General features: G+C 35.2%; 1 pseudogene; it reads right to left on the bottom strand.

The window, feature by feature from the left end:
- Positions 1 to 772: 772 nt before the first annotated feature.
- LOC124898015 lies at positions 773 to 18,317 on the bottom strand (annotated as a pseudogene).
- Positions 18,318 to 18,864: the final 547 nt, after the last annotated feature.

Here is an 18,864-nt window from a genome sequence, read left to right as displayed (position 1 = left end):
TTTTCACAAACAGTTCTAAGGAAATCCACTAATTTATGTACTCAAAAAATCTATAATATATGTCGAGAAAGGGAAATAAAATAGATAAGATCACATAATTTTACATAATGAATATTACCGCAACAAAATTTCAAATTCCTTTTATCTGGCAGTTCAAGTTGCCTTATTTTCTATGTTCATCAAAAAAGCAGTCGAGAAGTTCATCATGTTGATTGTATATCTATCCACTCATACATCAACCAACCATGCCTCAATTACAAACCCATGTTACATGAATCCACGCTACCATTCAACATAATACATGTCATTTTCATTTTATTACTAAATAATCACCTTTAAGGACCAGAAACCACTAATTATCCAAACACCAGTCACCCCTCAAACAAATATAGTTGGTGTAGGTAGTTGCTCCAATTTGACCAATCAATATATCATGCACTCATCGCACTTATTCACTTGCAAGAGTTGCCTATACTTTCTAACAAATAGGAAGTAGCAAGCAAGAGATATCATAAAAGAGAAGAATAAAGTTCCACTCAAGTTAGTTTTTGAAAAGTGTACAGCAACAACAACAGAAAAAACCCAACTACCTTGCAAACAACCCTACTTTTAATTTTGGAAATAGAAAAGAACCATACCTATTCACGTGATTTGATCCAAAAAAAGAAGAAAAAACTTTTTCATTCACTTGACTTTACAAAGAAGACAAAGTACTACATGAGCTCGACAACAAATAAAAATTAATTTAAAGCAAAAACCCCGTGCAGAAAGATCAAAACTCCTCATCAAGGCTCATAAGGTCCTGAATTTTTTCTCCAAGACTTTTGAACATATCTATCCCATCATATTGTAAAATGACTTTAGATCAGATAGTTGTTCCATTGTCATTTTCCCCATTACTTTCCTAGCCAACCCCTCTTTCTCCTTATTCATTTTCAATTTCTCAAATAGGATGATGTATTCCTTATTGTTTCTCCCATTTGCATTAACCTTATCTCTTGTTTCAAACTCAATGTTGTATTACATTGCAAAAACAACATAATAGTAGTTAGTTAAGGCGAATACGGTGGGTGGAGTCAGTAGGTTCAAAATTAGTCATATACCTCTAGAAATTATGCTCCTACATCTAAGTCTAAAGTTTTAGATGGCTGAATTGGATGACCTTTCTCGTATAAATCTCTAGAAATGGAAAAACTTCTAACTATAATTTTCCTCTTCTTCTTAATTTCTTGATTAAGCTTCAAAGGCTTTTGAACTGTTGTTGAACTATTTTGTTACTTCTGATAAGCAACTACTGCCTTCACAAACTCCTGTCAAAATCACATTTAACATAGTGTAAGATTAAGATATATAATACTAATAGTCTGATATATAACAGTTTCTTTTAATAATGATGTTGACATCTAATTTGGTACCTGATAAGCAATTGTACATCCAGGATAATCAAATTCATCACTATCCTATTTCCTCATTAATTCGGGGTAAAGCTGAAGTCCCATAATAAACTTACCCTCAGCAGGATTATAAGTATCCAGGTCATAAAAGCCTTCAACTAAACCATCAGGGGCAAATTCCATAGGCATAAACCTCTGAGACAACTTTTTGACTCCTTGATGGTGATAACTATTGACTAAAATTTTCATTTTTTCCTTGATGGTGACCAAAAAGCTTTACTCTTGTCTTTACAGAGAGATGAGAAATCATACCGACAATGAAAGCTGCGATTGGAAATAAAAGAGATTTAGGAATGCATAAGAGAGATTGGACATAACTTACAAATGTCATTGATATGTGCTCAACCCCCAATGTAAATAAAATTAATTTAAAAGTGATTTCACTTTTGTCAATAAATAAGGAATTCAATCAGCACAAGGCTCCTTTCTTCCCATGAAAATTTCATCCCTAGCCCTATACTTTCCTTTTATGAAATGTACTAGGATAGCCCTTCAATATCCTTTCCACAACCATCCATCACTTCTGCTACTTTCACCAAAAATTAAAAGAAATAGGAGTACTATACTTATCAATAATCAGAGAGGGAGTCCAAAGTGGACGAGACTTTTCTGAAAATAAGTTAGGAATATTTCACTAACCAATTCAGGTCGAGTTCTAACATCAAGTTATAGGTTTGAATGGACTACTGAAGATTGTACAAGTTGCATAAGATAAAGGGAATGAAGATGTTACCAAGTGAAATAGAAAGGAGGGTTGCCAATGATGGAGTAAGAAGCAATGTCTCTTTTGATATGGGTCACCGCAGAGTTGAACAAACTTGACGGAATCGCTGCCGGTAGCGTTCAATGAGAAAATTGTTGATGGAAATTTTAAGCAACAATAGCTAGGATGTGATATTGGAGAATAGCCGATGGAAATTTTGAGCAACAATAGCTACGGCGTGATATTGGAGAATACTGAGAGTTTTTTCCTTTTTGGCGCCTTAAGTTTGATTAGCATATATTATTTTTATTAAAAAATTTATAATATTATAATAATTTGGCAGTACTTTTCTCTAAATTATTAATAGGAATCAGTTAATAATTTTCTTAGGACCATATTTTATTCTTTCCCAAAAAAATACACTATTAGGAACTGAAATTTAATCTCATCCTAATAAGTATACTTTTAGAGACCAAATTATTGACTCGTCCCTAAATTTTGGTCTTAAATAGACCATTTACTTGTAGTGCTTGTTTGTTGTCATCTTGTAGTAGTTTGTGTCTTGTGTTGTAAGCGGTATGGTGTTGTCTTATTATACCATTGTTGTTATTCTTTGTTGTTCATTATACTGTGTTGTAACTTAGTTTAGTTGGCTGGTTTTCGTGTCACCTATACCTTGTTAACTTATCAAACTCGTATTCTTGTTCTTGGTCGAAACTAGCTCTCAAAGGGTCCCCAGTTTGTGCCTTGTTGAGTGGACTATTTTTGTGTCATTTAGGTGCTTCTTTGCACTTCATTTGCATCCACCAAGTATCGGTTCCAACATGCACTCTCTTAAGTTTATATTTGTGATTATTCTTGTATCAATATAGAATTAATTTCACAGTCCTTCACTAATGCAAAGATAAAGAGTAGAACAAATTTTGGACAAAAGGAAGGAACATGCACTTAAGTGTTAACATCTTTCAATTTGAATTAACACGTGGTGATGTGGGGCAACAACAAATATTCAAAAAGTGAAGTGCTCTTAAACTAGACGGACATAAGTTGAGACAACTACAACACATAGCATATATATCCTTGATTTTGAGCAATCTTTGCGATACTACAAAGTACTTTTATGTTTATGCACAATTCAGGGGCAGCTCAAGCATATTTGTGGCCTAAGGCCAAAATCGAATGAAGGCCACAAGTTTTTAAGAATTTTTTTTTATAAATCTATGGTAAAAAATTTATAATTTATTTCTTCTAATAATTTTTTTAAGTTAATTATATAATCAATGCATTTAATCTTTAGTAGTCTAGATATATCATTCTTTTTCTAATAATTCTTTTCTTTATAGTAAAAATTATTTTTTTATAAATGATATTGAATATTTTTTTAAGAAAATCAATAATCTATTATTGCTAAAAAAAAATAAGGCCCTCAAATTTGGGGGCCAAGGCAGTGGCCTTTTTTCTTAAAGGGTTAAGCCACCCCTAATGCACATAAACCTTGAACCTCATGACTGCTCGAGAAAGACGATCCAAGTTTTTCATAGAAGGATACCAACCCTTTACACTTCCATAGGTGATCCATCAAGTCTATCTCACAGACCACCTTAAGGCTATGGATCGTTAAGAACAAAAATAAGCTCAATCTTATAATACACTACCTCATGCGATAGGAATAGGAAATGTATTGTACATTGAGGGCCTATATGACTCTATTTGAAGAAAAATGGGCATCCACCATTCTACCTCAATCAATGAGCTTTAACTCTAACCCTCTTGACGATTCAAGAGCCATTTTCCTTGTCAGGTCCATAGTCATAGGATCCGTTAAATTTTTCTGGACCTTACATATTTTAAGAAAATAACAGTATATTTCAACAATTATTTAACTGCACCATGTGTGATGCGAATATGTCTTTTCTTTCATTTTACGCATTACTTTTAGCGATTTCAGTTGCCTTTTGTGTGTCAAAATGTAAAAAAATCGATGAAGTTTGTCTTTCCCATAAGTGACACATCTGTCAAAAGGTTTCTCAGCGACTCAGCTTCTTGTCCTGTTAACTCAAGAGCAATAAATTCAGAGTTTATGGTAGAACGTGCTATACAAGTTTGCTTTGAAGTCTTTTATGTAATAGCACCTGCGCCAAAAGTAAATACATAGGAACTGGTGAAGCTAACTTCATCATTACCAGTTACCTAATGTGCATCACAAAAACCTTCTAAAATAGCAAAAAATTTATTAAAATGCAAATACTAATTCATAGTACCTCTTAAGTACCTTAATAAGCGATGAAGAGCATGTCAATGTTCTTTACTGGGATTATGAGTAAATCTACTCAATCTACTAACAACATAAGATATATAAGGCCGAGTATAGTTCATGAGAAATATTACACTTTTAATTATTTCAGCATATTCAGTTTGATAGGTGCTAGAATCTTTATTCTTTTTCAAGTGCATGCTAGGATCATAAGGAGTTCTCACTGAAACTATATCAAAACAATCAATTTTTCAATATAATAAGACTGACACTTTTTTATTTTGATTCCTAAAATCACACCAGGTTCTCCATGGTCTTTCATTTCAAATTTAGAAAACAAAAATTGCTTAGATTCATTTACAACATTCAGATTAGGACAAAATATTAACGTGTCATCCATGTATAAACATATAATCACACAATTTGATCCTATGATTTTTAAATAAATACAGGTATCAGATAAATTAACAACAAAGTCATTATCCATTAATGTAAATTAAATTTTTTATACCCCTGGTTAGGTGCTTTGTTTAGATCATATAAGGACTTTCTCAATATTCATAGTTTATTCTCTTGTCCTAGGACTACAAAACTCTCAAATTGAGTCATATAAATTTCTTTCTCTAAGTCACCATTTAAAAATATTTCTTTGACATTCATTTGGTGTACCAATAAACTATGAATAACGGCTAGTGCAATATGAATATTAATTATCGCTATTTTAGTCATAAGAGAACAAGTATCAAAGTAATCAATACCTTTCTTTTGGTTAAAATCTCTAATTACAAGTCTAGTACTTATATTTATCAATTCTACCATCAAGTCTCAATTTCTTCTTAAATATCCACTTGCAACTTATGGGTTTACAATCTTTAGGAAAATCATAAAAGTATGAAGTGTGATTAGGGACTATAGAGTCTAATTCACTTTTAATAGCATCTTTTCAAAATATTGCACCTATTGAACTCATTGATTCATCATATGTATTAGGGCTTTATTCTATTAAGTAGATAAACACTAATTCATCATTTAAAGCATTAATGTTCTCAGTTCAGAAGATGGTGATAAAATCAGGACAAAAACTAGTATCGGTTCTATGTTTTTTACTCCTTCTAAAGTTATTTTCATGCTTATTTGCAATAACATGTGATGCAAGCATAAGATGAGAGTTAACATACATAGATATAGAACCCTTATTTTGAATATCACTAGGCGTATCATTTTTCAAAGAAAGAATATGCTAAAAAAATTCTTCATCTCTAGATCACAAATAAAATGATCAATTAATGACATATATCTATCTGCAACACTATTTTGAGCATAACCAATAAAGACATTGTCAAAAGTCTTAGAGCTTACAGTTATTTGTTTAAAATCAGATAGACCAACCTTAGCCAAGCAATCAAATATTTAAAAAATTTAAGTTACGGGAAAACCCTTTCCATAATCATATGAGGTCTTGTCCAACTACTTATGAGGGACTCTACTAAGAAGATAGCATACAGATAGGATAGCTTTCTCCCACGTATATTTAGGTAGACCCGAGCTTGAAAGTATAAAATTCATCATTTTCTTAAGGGTCCTATTCTTTCGTTCGACTACACCATTTTGTTGGGAAGTATAAGGAGCACTAAACTCATGAATAATACCATTTTCCTCACAAAAATCTTGTAGAGTTTTAGTACTTTATTCCCCATCCCTATTAGATCTAAATCTTTTGATTTTCTAATCTAATAGATTTTCTATTTTTATTTTGAATTTCAAAAAACAATATGCTTTTAGCCTCATATTTAGACTTAAGGAGATATACCTTAGTGTATCTAGTAAATTCATCAACAAAAGTAATGAAATATTTTTTCTACTTTGCTAACAGTGTTCTTGAAATCTACTAAGTCTGAATGTACTAGTTCAAGCAATTCAATTTTTCTATTAGTAACAAATTTAAAGAATTTTTTGGCATGCTTTACTTCTACACATACAAAAAATTTAGAAAGATATGTCAATATTTACTACAGGAATTAATTTTATTTCCTAAGTCTTTCAATAGAAGTAACATTAACATGACCTAGTGTATCATACCATAAATTAATAGACTCAGCAATATCAGTAGAATTGAAAATACTTGCATTATTGACAATCTCTTGAACAATGTGCAGTATAAATAACCCTCCACTAAGGTATTTATTTCCAAAAAAGTCTCCTCCATGAAAAATAATTATTTTATCAGCTTTAAAAATAAGTTTAAGACCTACTTTATTGAGAAGTTCTCCAGAAACTAAGTTTCTACTGAGGAAGGGAACATACAGATAATTGTTCAAAACTATTATTTTATCAGAAGTTAATTTAAGAATAAAATTTCATTTACCCATAATTTCAGTAGTGGAGCTACCCATATAGACGCACTAACAATCAGTGAACTCTAGAAATTCATGGAACAACTCTTTATTGACGTAGAAATATCTTGAAATTCTTGTATCCAACACACAACCAGTCTTGTTAGCCACTAGGTTCATCTCGATAACTATTAGAACAATCACTTCATCACCTTCATCAATATAAACTTGAACATTATTTTATCCTTCCTATTTTTATTTTTTCAAACTATTTCATATTTTCTTAGCATAGTTGTAAGTAATAAATAAATCAAACAAAGAATTAGTCATATGGTTCAACAAATGTCCTCTAACTATTTTGTTATCTTTTTTCAAATTTCTTCTAGCAGTATCTTCAATAATCGTAGTAGTGTTAGAGCCAATAGTAGTGTTAGAACCATCAATAGGATGTTCATTAAATAAAACATAATCAAATTCTAATTGTTGAAAGAAAATTAAAATTTATTGTGACCAACGTTTAATTTTTTTTTTGTCAAATAACTCAAGTTTTGATAAATCAAAAAACATTATTCAAAAAATAGCCATTTATTAATATTGTATGTGTACGACCCTGAGTTTTCAAGATCTAGACCCCTTAAGAGATAGGCCACAAAAAAGCTTTTCAACGTTTCAAGTCATGTCTTAATCCGAGGTCATGGCAAAAAGTTGTGGAAAATTTCCCCTAAGGGCATGACACACTGTCGTGACAATGAATCAGGTAACGAGTTGTTACCACAAGTGAGAAATCATCATGAATGAGTCATAGGCACTCCAGTGAATGCCCCAAGTTATGAGCCCACTGACTATGATTCAACCTTATGGTTCGTAATCAGTAACTACGAGTCGTAAGGATGGACTCATGGTCACAATAGTATCCCATCAAGAACTGAGTTCTTTGGTTATGAGTCCAGCATGAGACTCGTAGTTAGACCTTACGAGTCATAATGTAGACTTGTAGCCCGGCTAGTGAATGACCCAAGATTCAAGTTTCAGACCACGGCTCTACCTAATGACTCATAGTCAATCATAATGAGTCATTAGGGGAAAGTCAAGGTCAGACTAAAAAGGACCCAAAAACCTCAGATTTCAAGTTACGACTCAGATCACTTCTCATGACCAGTCATAACGAGTCATGAGGAGAGTCGTAACGACTAAAATGGGTTTTTCCTGCATGATTTATCAGGGAATTTTATGTATTTTCTCACTTTTTAAAAGTCAAACCCATGTCGTTTAGGTTTTCCAAAGGGTTAGTATAAAAGATACAAAATCCCCAATTCATAAATTAATCGTATTCTCCACTCAAAGCAGTTACAAGAGGCAATTTTTCTCTTCTCCCAAGAAGTAATTAGGATTCTTCAATTCAATCCCAAATATCAAAAAGTCATTAATAGGTCTCTTCCACCCATTGAGTCCTAAGAACTCTTTCTCAATTATTTAGTTGTGTGTCTTGAAAATATGTCCCCTGATGAGAATTGTATTTCTGTATGTTTGATAATGCAAATGACTACATCATGTTTAGTTAATGAAGTACTGAGTGTTATTCATGATTTTTTCCATACCATGGTCAGTTCTATAATTACATGATCAGTTTGCATTAGTCTATGCTAGTAGGGTATGAACACCCAATACCAAGGTTTTGGTCATGCATTAATTTACAAGTTCATAATATCTTTAGTTATGTATACGGTATTATTTTTAGAACTGCATGACTTGAGCATATCAGTTATCAGTTTATGTTTAAATTATACTTCAGAGTCATTTTGTTAGGAGTAACACTTAGCACCGAGTGAACGCAGGGATGACGACTCTAGCACAGAGTGAACACAAGGATGATGACTCTTCCGTTAGTTAGGCAGAGTCATTAGTAGCAGTACCTAAGTTCTAGAACTACGTTGATAGCATAGGATATGAGGGGTCACCTTTCAGTTTAGGCTTGATACCCTTTTAGGGGTTACCCTTCAGTTTCGACTTGGCACCCTAATCCTTCCAAATATCAGATTAGTGGATTCATACAACTAGTGTTGGTGCCCTTGGAAAGGTACTGACACCCCTCCAACTGGGTTACAAGTTGGAGCCAGATTAGGTCAGGTCAGGGCATATCGGTTGTAATTAGCTCCCATAGTCCTCAGTACAGTATTCAGATTATAATCAGCCCATGTTTTCTTGACCAAGTGTCCCTATACTAGTTATTCATATTATTTTAGTATATGTTTATACTTGATCTTATATTCATTTCACATGTTCATGTATTCATTCTTAGTAAATTTATGTATATCAGCTAGTTCACATCTCATATACCAGTACATTTAAAGTACTGATCGCATACTCTTTTTTGCATAGTATTGTCTTAAACATAGGTTTAGATGCTCAGTTTCCAGATCGCTCCTAGTCTGTTCCTGTACCACTCAGCTACAACATTGGTGAGTTCTCATTAGTTGAGGACTAGTTATTTTATTAGTCATTTATCCCAATTTTTTGCTTTTTATTATTTTTATAGTCAGAGTTAGTTAGAAACCTGTCCCAATAACTCATCATGTTTTGAGGCTTTTAGACAGTCATTTAGATTGACATGTTTTATAATTGGTGTATTTTATACCTTATTGATATTTGTTTTGATTTTTAGATGCTTTTAAATAATTTTTGCACAATACTTTGTTACCTTATTTTATGTATATATAGTTTGTGCCAGACCATAGGTTAGCTTGGGTTCACTTGTGACTCTAGGCACTGTGTTGCGACTGAGGGTAGTATCGGATCGTGCAGTATGTATATGGTCATTGTCAAAATATTGTAACCCAGTAGATATTGGGGTTGAATCCTAAGGGAACATGTGGCTTTGCAAATCTCAGCAGTTGTAGTCGACGGGAAGAACAAGAAAAGTAAATGGGTTTTTTTTATAGTAATCTCTAGCAAGTAACTATATTGACTTTGGTTGTAATCAATGTAGGTGAAAACTAGAATTATGTTCCCCCTGAATTCTCAACTCTGTAGGCTTATTGTGCTTTGTTGAATCAACCCGATGCTTTGCATGCAGAATTGATATGTTATGTACCTTCTACAGTTTTTTAGACGAGCACAAGAATATCACCCTTTACCTTTGAGTCTCAGGATGTTGCCTTACTAACCCTTATCTTGATCCCAGCTAACTATTACCTTTTGAGTCTCTAATTATTACGTGAAACCAAACCATCTTACTAATATAGAACCTAGAAGGATGGATCGACTGTTAGACTCCAAATTACTATTGTGTTTATCTTTTCCTAGTCACTGCTCCTCTTTTGGAGTAAGAAACAATATCTAGGCAAAATCCTAATGTGTGCACCCATTAAGAAAACTATCATAAAAAAGACAAAGCAATACATGCATGAGTATCGGTTCAAAATAACTAAAGTATTTCCCCTACTTCCTCAATGCGCCAGGGTTTTCACAACCCTAGCTATGGGTTTTAGTGCTCATGCTTGTGAAGAAATCAATAATATTCATACTCCAAAGCATAGAAGAAATCACAATGATAAGAAATAATAAAACCCACAACCATAACCGAATTAATGAATCAAAGTCAATACAAGAAAATTCCAAGATCAAATTCGGATCTTGGAATCAAAATATGTTTGTGAATATCAAAAGTGCATAACTCCTACCAAAAAGTGCATAAAGGGTATTTATAGTATAAGAGGAAACCTTAAAACCAAATCCTAAATGAAATATGAGTAAATCGGGTCGGTGACCACATGTGGTTTGTACCCGACGTCTGGCACAAGGCGCAGGTAGTACCTGCGGTCCTGGCCCTGGGCATAGGTACAAACTGCAGGTATCAGATAAAAATTTCCTAAAAGTTCAACTCTCGGGATTTTGGATTTCTGGCACATGTTTTTCCTACCTGCGGTCCGTAGGTCCTACATGTGGTCCGTAGGTTGACTTAGTAGGTGTCGGGAGTTATCTTTTCAGCTCTTCTTTAATTCTCAAACATGTTTTGATCACGAACAAGATGAAAAACATTCCGAATATCCATAATTGCTCCAAACATAGCCAAAAACACCTTTTTCACTAACTTATCATCCAAAACATAATTTCCTACCACATAACCAAAAAACATCATATCTAACAAAATAACCTCAGAAACTTGTATCTTTTCCACATTTTAAGCATTGAAAGTGCTATATTTCTATAACATATCAACGCTCTTAACTTAGAATGTTTGTATTTCCTTAGGCAACAAAACACCACTAAAATAAAAATTATGCTTAATTAGGAGAAACTAAGCAATTCAAGGTAGTCAGTCAACACTTAAAATCAAACACAACATTCTCCTCCAATCTTATTTTTCAAACCCAACTATATATGAACATAAAGCACAACAATAGGATCAAGGTATGGTAATTACATTAGCAACAGACAACCACTCATATATACAAGTTACACTACCTTGAACAAACTAATATCTAGTAATATGACTCAAGTGCTCTCACAACAAGGATGTCTCACTCACTCATATGAATTCATACATGCCAATTCAAGGATGGTCAAAAGACACTCGCACTTAGAAGAGAAGTTCCAATCAATGAATGTCAAATACTATAGTCTTGGCCTTATTTTATTTACCTTAGCATTCAGATAGTTAAGTTAGGATCACTGTTGGAATTTTCTCGGCTTGTAATATAGGCTTGGGGCTGGTATGATACATAAGGACATATCAAGTGACTAAGCCTTCTTGGCACTAAACTAACCTTGGGGTCTCATTTACTAGCCAATTTCCTTTTTATTTCTCCCTTTTTATTCTTTACTGCATATTTAGGTTGGGTGTGATCTTTTATTCTTTCTTTTCTCCTTTTAACAATTTTTTTCTTTTCTTTTACTTTTTCTTTTCCTTTTCTTTTTCTACCACACCCAGCCCTACTAACTTTTTTTCTCTTAGTTTACCCTTCTTCATACCTATGTTACACTATGCACCTCTACGATAGTCACCCTCAACTTAGGCATTTCGCTTGAGTTAAGGTGCATTATGTCCAAGGAGGACCAGGGCCAAAATAGGTTCATTGTACTATAAATGGGAAGGTAAATGGTGAGACAAGAAAAATAGGCTACAAGGATCAAAATAGAGATCAAGGGATATAATTTACACATGGAAGGTAATTTAGGCTAAAAGTGGACTAAAATAAAAAAAATGGCCTATGATCCTTTCCTAACCGACTATCCTTCAACCTAGGCAAGACTAACTAGTCAAGTTCTGAATTCGACATGTAAAGGGAACTAGGTAGTATCTTAAACACATAACACAGAGTTAATATCACTAACTATTACCTATTTGGTTCATGCAATTGTTAAAAAGTGATTATCATGTCCCTAATCTTAATGTCTTAACAAGATCCATAATGTTCACACATATATACATTCACACAGTTCTAAAACACAAATTTTTGAAGGGGTATCACAAATCAGTCAAAGCATGACTATTTCCCTAAATACTTAAAAAATCTCTTAATTACACAAAAAAAACACAATACTACCCAAAATTATTCTAGACATGCTGATTCAACAACCATACCACAGCCAACGAGAAAAGAAGTATGATAACAAAAATCCACAGCAGCATGGTATGCCCACCCGTAATGAAAAATTATGCACTATCCTCAATGTACTAAAACAAAGTAAAATAGAGGGAAGTGAGAACATGCTTGGGATGCACTAGGTGCTCGAATTAGGAGTATCCCCAGATGAGGGAATATTAGTTGGCGGAGGTAGTGGTGGTGGCGGTGTACTACTAGATAATACACTCGTTGTTATAGATGCATGCCTCTATCTATCGACGAATGCAGACTCCATTAAATTATGCCCTGCCTTTTTAACAACCTGATCATATGGTAAATTAGGGTTCTACATGTTGTCTATGAGATCTCTCTTATCCCCAACTGTTGGGACCTTCTCATCACCCTCTACAAAGAAATCAAACTATCTAGGTATGCGTGGAAGTGATAGCTAGACCACCTAGGGTATAACTGAGGGAGTGGCTGCAATATGGCTCTCTGTGAGATAGCGTACCTCTGCTTATAATATATCAAACTCCTCTCTTATCTGGAATAAATTTGGTGCAGCTGTCTCTATGTATTGGGATATAACCCATCTCTCAAACTCATTAAGCCATGTTTAGAAGTTAGCACGTAGCTCAAACAGAGCAGCACTCAGTGCGACCTCTCATTGGGCCTATGCCTACTCAACTATAGTACTAATTCCTGATCTTATCTGCTCATAGAGGGTGATCATCGTAATCTCAAAAAATCTTAATCTAACATCTGTAGCCCTCGGTATGTCCACTAAGCTCTACAAAAACTTGCTAGATATAGTAATCATACCTGAAGTAGGAATTGTAGTGAATGAGCGAGTAGGCTCTGAGGGTATACCCACCAGCTTTGAGGTCGAAGCTGGGGCTGAAGAAGAAATAGTTCATGTCCCCTCGCCCTTCGTACTAGAGTCTAGATCCTCTCTCTGTTCCCCTATCTCCATATAAATACTAATACCTACATCACCTCAATATACCTCATCTATCTTTGTTAAAAATATTGGGCCCTTAGTTTGGGCCTGTAGGGCCCATAGTACTGTTGTATGCTTTCTCGATCTCCTAGAAAAGCCTAGATGTGTCAGATCCCTCATTATCCTAGTTTGCACAGTTACTGTTGTAGGTACCCTCTTATCTACACCTGGTATTTCAGACATACCAGCCTCATTACATAGACTCTAAATCATGCAATGGAATAATAGATTAGTCAACTCCCCTAAGGCTTTGTCATGTAACTTATTCCTGAGGATGGTAGCAAAATCAACATCATATTTAGCCATTAGACAAACAACCAGTGCAGCACCCTTCCACATTAATATATTATCTAAAGTAGTGGGTATCAGTTTGTATCTAATCAGCAATCACTATAACTTGGCCTGAAATGTTAATAGGCCCTTCTTGATCATAGCATGCCCCTCAATCCATGGGTTTGCATCACCTAGAGGTGAAATATAATCAGTTATCTATCTAGCTATCTCGACTCTCTCAGTCAGTGCTCAGCCTCCTACATGATATGTAGATCACGTGCATCCTCAGTCTATGGTCACACTTAGTTGTAGATGTAGGAGTAATGTAATCTGGGCTGAAGATAACTCTACAGATAGTCTCCATCGAAATGTCAACTCTAACCCCTCTAACTAGTTTGTGCTCAAGTTATGTCTGCCTAGAAAATATGATCGGGCCTAGATGTTTGCACATAGAAAGGACAACGATAGCTCTATAGGATGTATAAAATTCTCGAACCATTGCCAGGCTATAAAAAATTAAGTGGCCTAGTCATCCACTCTAGCTGATATCTATCAAATACTGCCTGCAGCTGTGGTACTTAATCTAGCCATGATACGTCAATTCGACCTCCTAATAATTGTACCTCGTAGGCTTGCCTTCCTCTTAGATATGATTATCAATACTAAAGATGTCCCACATCCCTGACGCATACCACCTCTGATATCCCTACTCAGGAGGGGCATCTGAAGTATGTATAGAAGCACGACTCTACCCCTGTTGTACTGACTCATCGTAGGTAGCCTGCTCTATACCCTCCTTAGACTGGGGTACATCTGTATGATTTACATGTGCGGTGGCACCCTCATCAGACTGGGGCACCACTAATAACTCCTCCTGATCTACCACGTGGGATGAATCTTGGGACCCCACCTCAGACTTAAGGTCCTCAGCAGCAGCCTGTGGAGTAGACTCAAACTCTGTCTCCTTCTCATCATTATTATCATTATGTGGATGAGTGTATAGTGGTGACATCATGGATGACTTCATCCTAGGTCGGGTTGCAACTGAATAAGTATCCTGGCAAGTTCGTCCTCTTATGACTTTGTGTGTCAACTCAACTGCAGTATCTCTACATCACTGCCTTGGGTACTCCCCCACTAAATTGCTATGATCGGGAGACTCTGCCCGTCTCCTCAAAGTACCGACCTTCATTTTTTCACAGCCTTAGGTGCCATATATACCTGAAAAACCAATTGTTAGTTTCCAATAAAAGTGAGGGATAGCAAAAGTTGAAGAAAAACTCAAAATTTGAAAATTTCAATTTTTTCCTTAATTTTCGCACCCCTATAACCTATTTAAAATTCTAACAAGTCCAATGTACACACACTTATTATGAATCATAGCTTTCAAAGCAAACAAACATGTTCAACTATTGGTATTACTTTCATTCATTCAAGTTTAACTTTCGGTTGGGGCCCAACTTTAGATTTTTCTTTGAAACAAGACCCAACATTAACTATTAAGGCTACTACATACAAGCATGATAGATTCTATATATTTTTCAATGGAATACACATATCATCTTTTTTAAACAATAGATATATCAATACATAACCATTAGAAGCCGAGAAAGTTACCTTTTATATGAAAAATAGAAGAGAATAATGAAGAAGTCAAGAAAACCAATGTTGCAATATGTTTTAGCGTGTTGGAACAAGTTGGTATCTCAAACATATGATAATTTAGCCTTTACTTAAGTGTGGGATTATTTGGTGTTTTAAGAGAAAAGTTTGAATTCAAAGAGAAAAGTTAAGTTTTGAGAATTAGAATGAGTTAGAATGAGGTTAAGGTTGTTTAAATAGAGGTGGGCTGTTTTAGGTCATATAACAATGTTTTTTGTTCAAACTTTAAATTGAAAATCAAGCCCAAAATTATCCAACCCACGGAAACTACCTGCGGCTAGGTTGTAGGCGTAGGTGTCATCTGCGACCTGCACGTGCTGGGTGCATCTGCCGGGCCAAAAATTTTAGCCTGCTTTCCTGCAGTCTGGACATGGTGTTTTGATATTTTTCCAGCTACTTATGGTCACGTAACCTAAGTTTTCTGTCCCAAAACTAAAAATAGATGCCAAAGTCCACAACCTTACACATTTTGTTCATCCTTAAAATTTCAACTTTTCAACTTATTACTCAACTTACCATGTGGGACTGGTGACCATTATGGGTTGATCATATATCCTCCTTACCTGGAAATCGATTAATGTAGAAATATTTTACCAAACTAACAAAAATGTGAACACTAAAAATAATGGGTTGCCTCCCATCCAACTCTTGATTTACCATCACGGACCGATGTGGATATGTTAGTTACTCAGACTTCAACAACAAGCCCATAGGTTTCCTCTCATACAACACTTGATTTAACATTACGGGACGACGCGGGTATCTTAACTATTTAGAATTCATCAAGATACACATAGGATTATCCTCCAGGGTCATCGATACAATCAATCACCGATACTACCTCATATCGATTGGTTTTTTATTGACTTTTAGATGTTTAATATAGCCTGCTCACCATTGACTTAAAATTTCTGCTCACCTTTCTCTATGTCAAGTATAGCTCTGCCTGTACCTATGGCCATAAACGGTCTTTCTAATATAATAAGCATCTCAATGTCAACCTTACAATCCAGGTTGACAAAGTCATCCAGAAATATGAAGTTATCCACCCTTACAATATCATCAAAAGAGATTCCCATAGGCTTCTTCACTGTGAGGTCAACCATCAATAGCTGCATCGAAGTTAGTTCCAAAGAGTTCAAGACCAATTACTTGAATATAGACAGCGACATCAAATTAATATTGGTTCCTAAATCACACAAGGCTCTGGCAAATAGGGATGACCCGATATTACATAGTATAGTGAATGCTCCAAGATTACCATTTTTTGTGCCAAAGACCTAGTTGGCTGAACTATAGTGGTGCATACCATCAACATCCTCAAATATTGCTTCTTTCTTTCTTGTGACCAACTTTTCATGAACCAGGCGTATCCAGGCATTTGCTCCAATGCCTCTAAAAGAGGTATGTTCAAGCTTATTTATTTTAATATATTAATGAATTGCTTGAACTTACCTTCTTCTTTCTTCTGCCTCAATCTCTAAGGATAAGGTGGGGGTGGTCTCATAATCTGCCTGATTTTTGGCTCAATGACCAGACACTTTACTTTGTCTTCATCAGCTTTACCTTAATCACCTGTTATATTCTCAGACTCAACAACAGGTCTTTTGTTATCAATAGCTTCTACAGCAAGTCATGGGGGATCCATGGTAGTGATACCACTCCTCACGGTAATAGCAAGTACATGACCATCGTTTCTAGGATTTTACATCGTGTTGATCGGAAGGGTACCTAGCTTCTCTGATTTAGAGTTGCTGACATCTGTCCGAACTGGTGCTCCAATGCTTGATAGTAGTGGCATGTGACTCAACCTTCTAGTTTAATCTTAAAATATTAGCCTTAATCTCCTTAAGGTTAATCTCTTGATTCTCCTAACCCTTCACCATCCTAAATAGCATCTCCTCCATTCTTAATTTTAAATCTCATCTTCCAGGTGGAATATATCTATCTCCCTTCTCTCTATAGTCATCCTTCTTTCTTCAATCACTATCTTGCTCTCTATTATGGTCTCTGTATCTGTCATAATAGTTTCGACCCTTGTTATTTTTCCCTAGGGCTCGAAAACCTACCAATTGACGATCCAGATAATTTACTTTCTCTTTCAATTCTGACACGTACACTTGTGAAGTTGACCCTTGTATTGTAACTGTATTCACTTTGTCAGAAGTCACTGCTGCAAGTTGCTTTGCTAGTTCCCCAAGATCAGTTCTTAGCAAAGAAATATCTTGCACTACTATGTCATTCACTAGTTTTGTCACAAGAGGCACCAATAACATAAGTGTCAGATCCTTTCACAGCCTCCCAAGTTTGCCACCTTCGGTTAGTGAGTGTGATCTGATCTAACATCTCTGAAGCTGTCTCCTAGCATATTCTCATAAAAGCTCCTCCATATATGGTATCTTCCATGGCTCTAGAGTTGATGGTCAAGGCTCGGTAGAATATCCCTAATAGGCTCATCTCTGACAACCCATGATTGAGCACCATACTGAGCTTTTTTTTTAACCTTAACCATGCCTCGTACATAGATTCTAACTACAGTTGCTTGAAGTTATAAATATCATCCTTAAGCTACAACATATTTAATAGAGGAAAGAACCTATTCAAGAATTGCTTGCGCAACTCATTCTATATAGTGATAGAGCCTCTTGACAGTTCCCTAACCATAAAGATGTTTCTCCTGTAAGTAAGAAGGGGAATAGCCTCAGTCTAATCATTTCTCGATTCACCCCTAGATTTGTATACGAACTGCATATCTCAATGAAATTGGCAAGGTGCAAATTTACATTATCTGTAGGCAGACCTGGAAACATACCCACTCATTACACTTGTAATATCAAACTTGGTGCCTGGGGGAAAACCGGAGGAACTATGGCTCCAATATGTGTCGGATAATTGTATCCCAAGTCTTCTTCTTCATCTATATATGGTTGAAAATATTAATATGCTGGGATTACTTGAACATAGGCACCTCTATCTCTATTCTGATTTCCATAGAGTACTGCTCGATAGTCTGTTGCTTGTCTTTGCTCATCTAGCTCTGCCTCCCTAGCTACTCTCTGAGCTTCTTTCATTTCCCTCCTTTGAGCTTCTGTTTGATCTAATAACTCACAAGTCTATCGATCAACAATATCTGTACTCTTTTGGAAGGAGGGGAAGGTACAACATCACTAACTCTTTAAGGAGATTCATCTCTTTTATGCTCAGACATCCTACCAGGTATTTGTAGGATCCTCTCTGTATTAAAATTTAGTAGGAGTAAGGAGTTGCCTCTAATCTATGTTATAGGCATACACCGGCATATGCCCAACTAAGAATAAAAATATTGTAACAACTTTAAATCACAAATCAATATCGTGGTCCCCGACAACGGCGCTAAAATTTTGATGAAGTCTAAACAATACCTCCTATTAGATAATGATACGGTCACTGCTAAAATATAGTAACCCAACAAAGGTTGGGGTCAAATCCCAACAGAACACGTGGCTTTACAGATCTCAGCAGTTGTAGTCGACGGGCAGAACAAGAAAAGTAAATAGGGGGTTTTGTGTAGTAATCTCGAGCAAATAACTCTATTGACTTTGGTTGTAATAAGTGTAGGTGAACCACTAGGGTTGTGTT

This window comes from Capsicum annuum, chromosome 4 (assembly GCF_002878395.1).
Source record: "Capsicum annuum cultivar UCD-10X-F1 chromosome 4, UCD10Xv1.1, whole genome shotgun sequence".
Lineage (NCBI taxonomy): Eukaryota > Viridiplantae > Streptophyta > Magnoliopsida > Solanales > Solanaceae > Capsicum > Capsicum annuum.
This window is presented reverse-complemented; position numbering and strand designations above follow the sequence as displayed.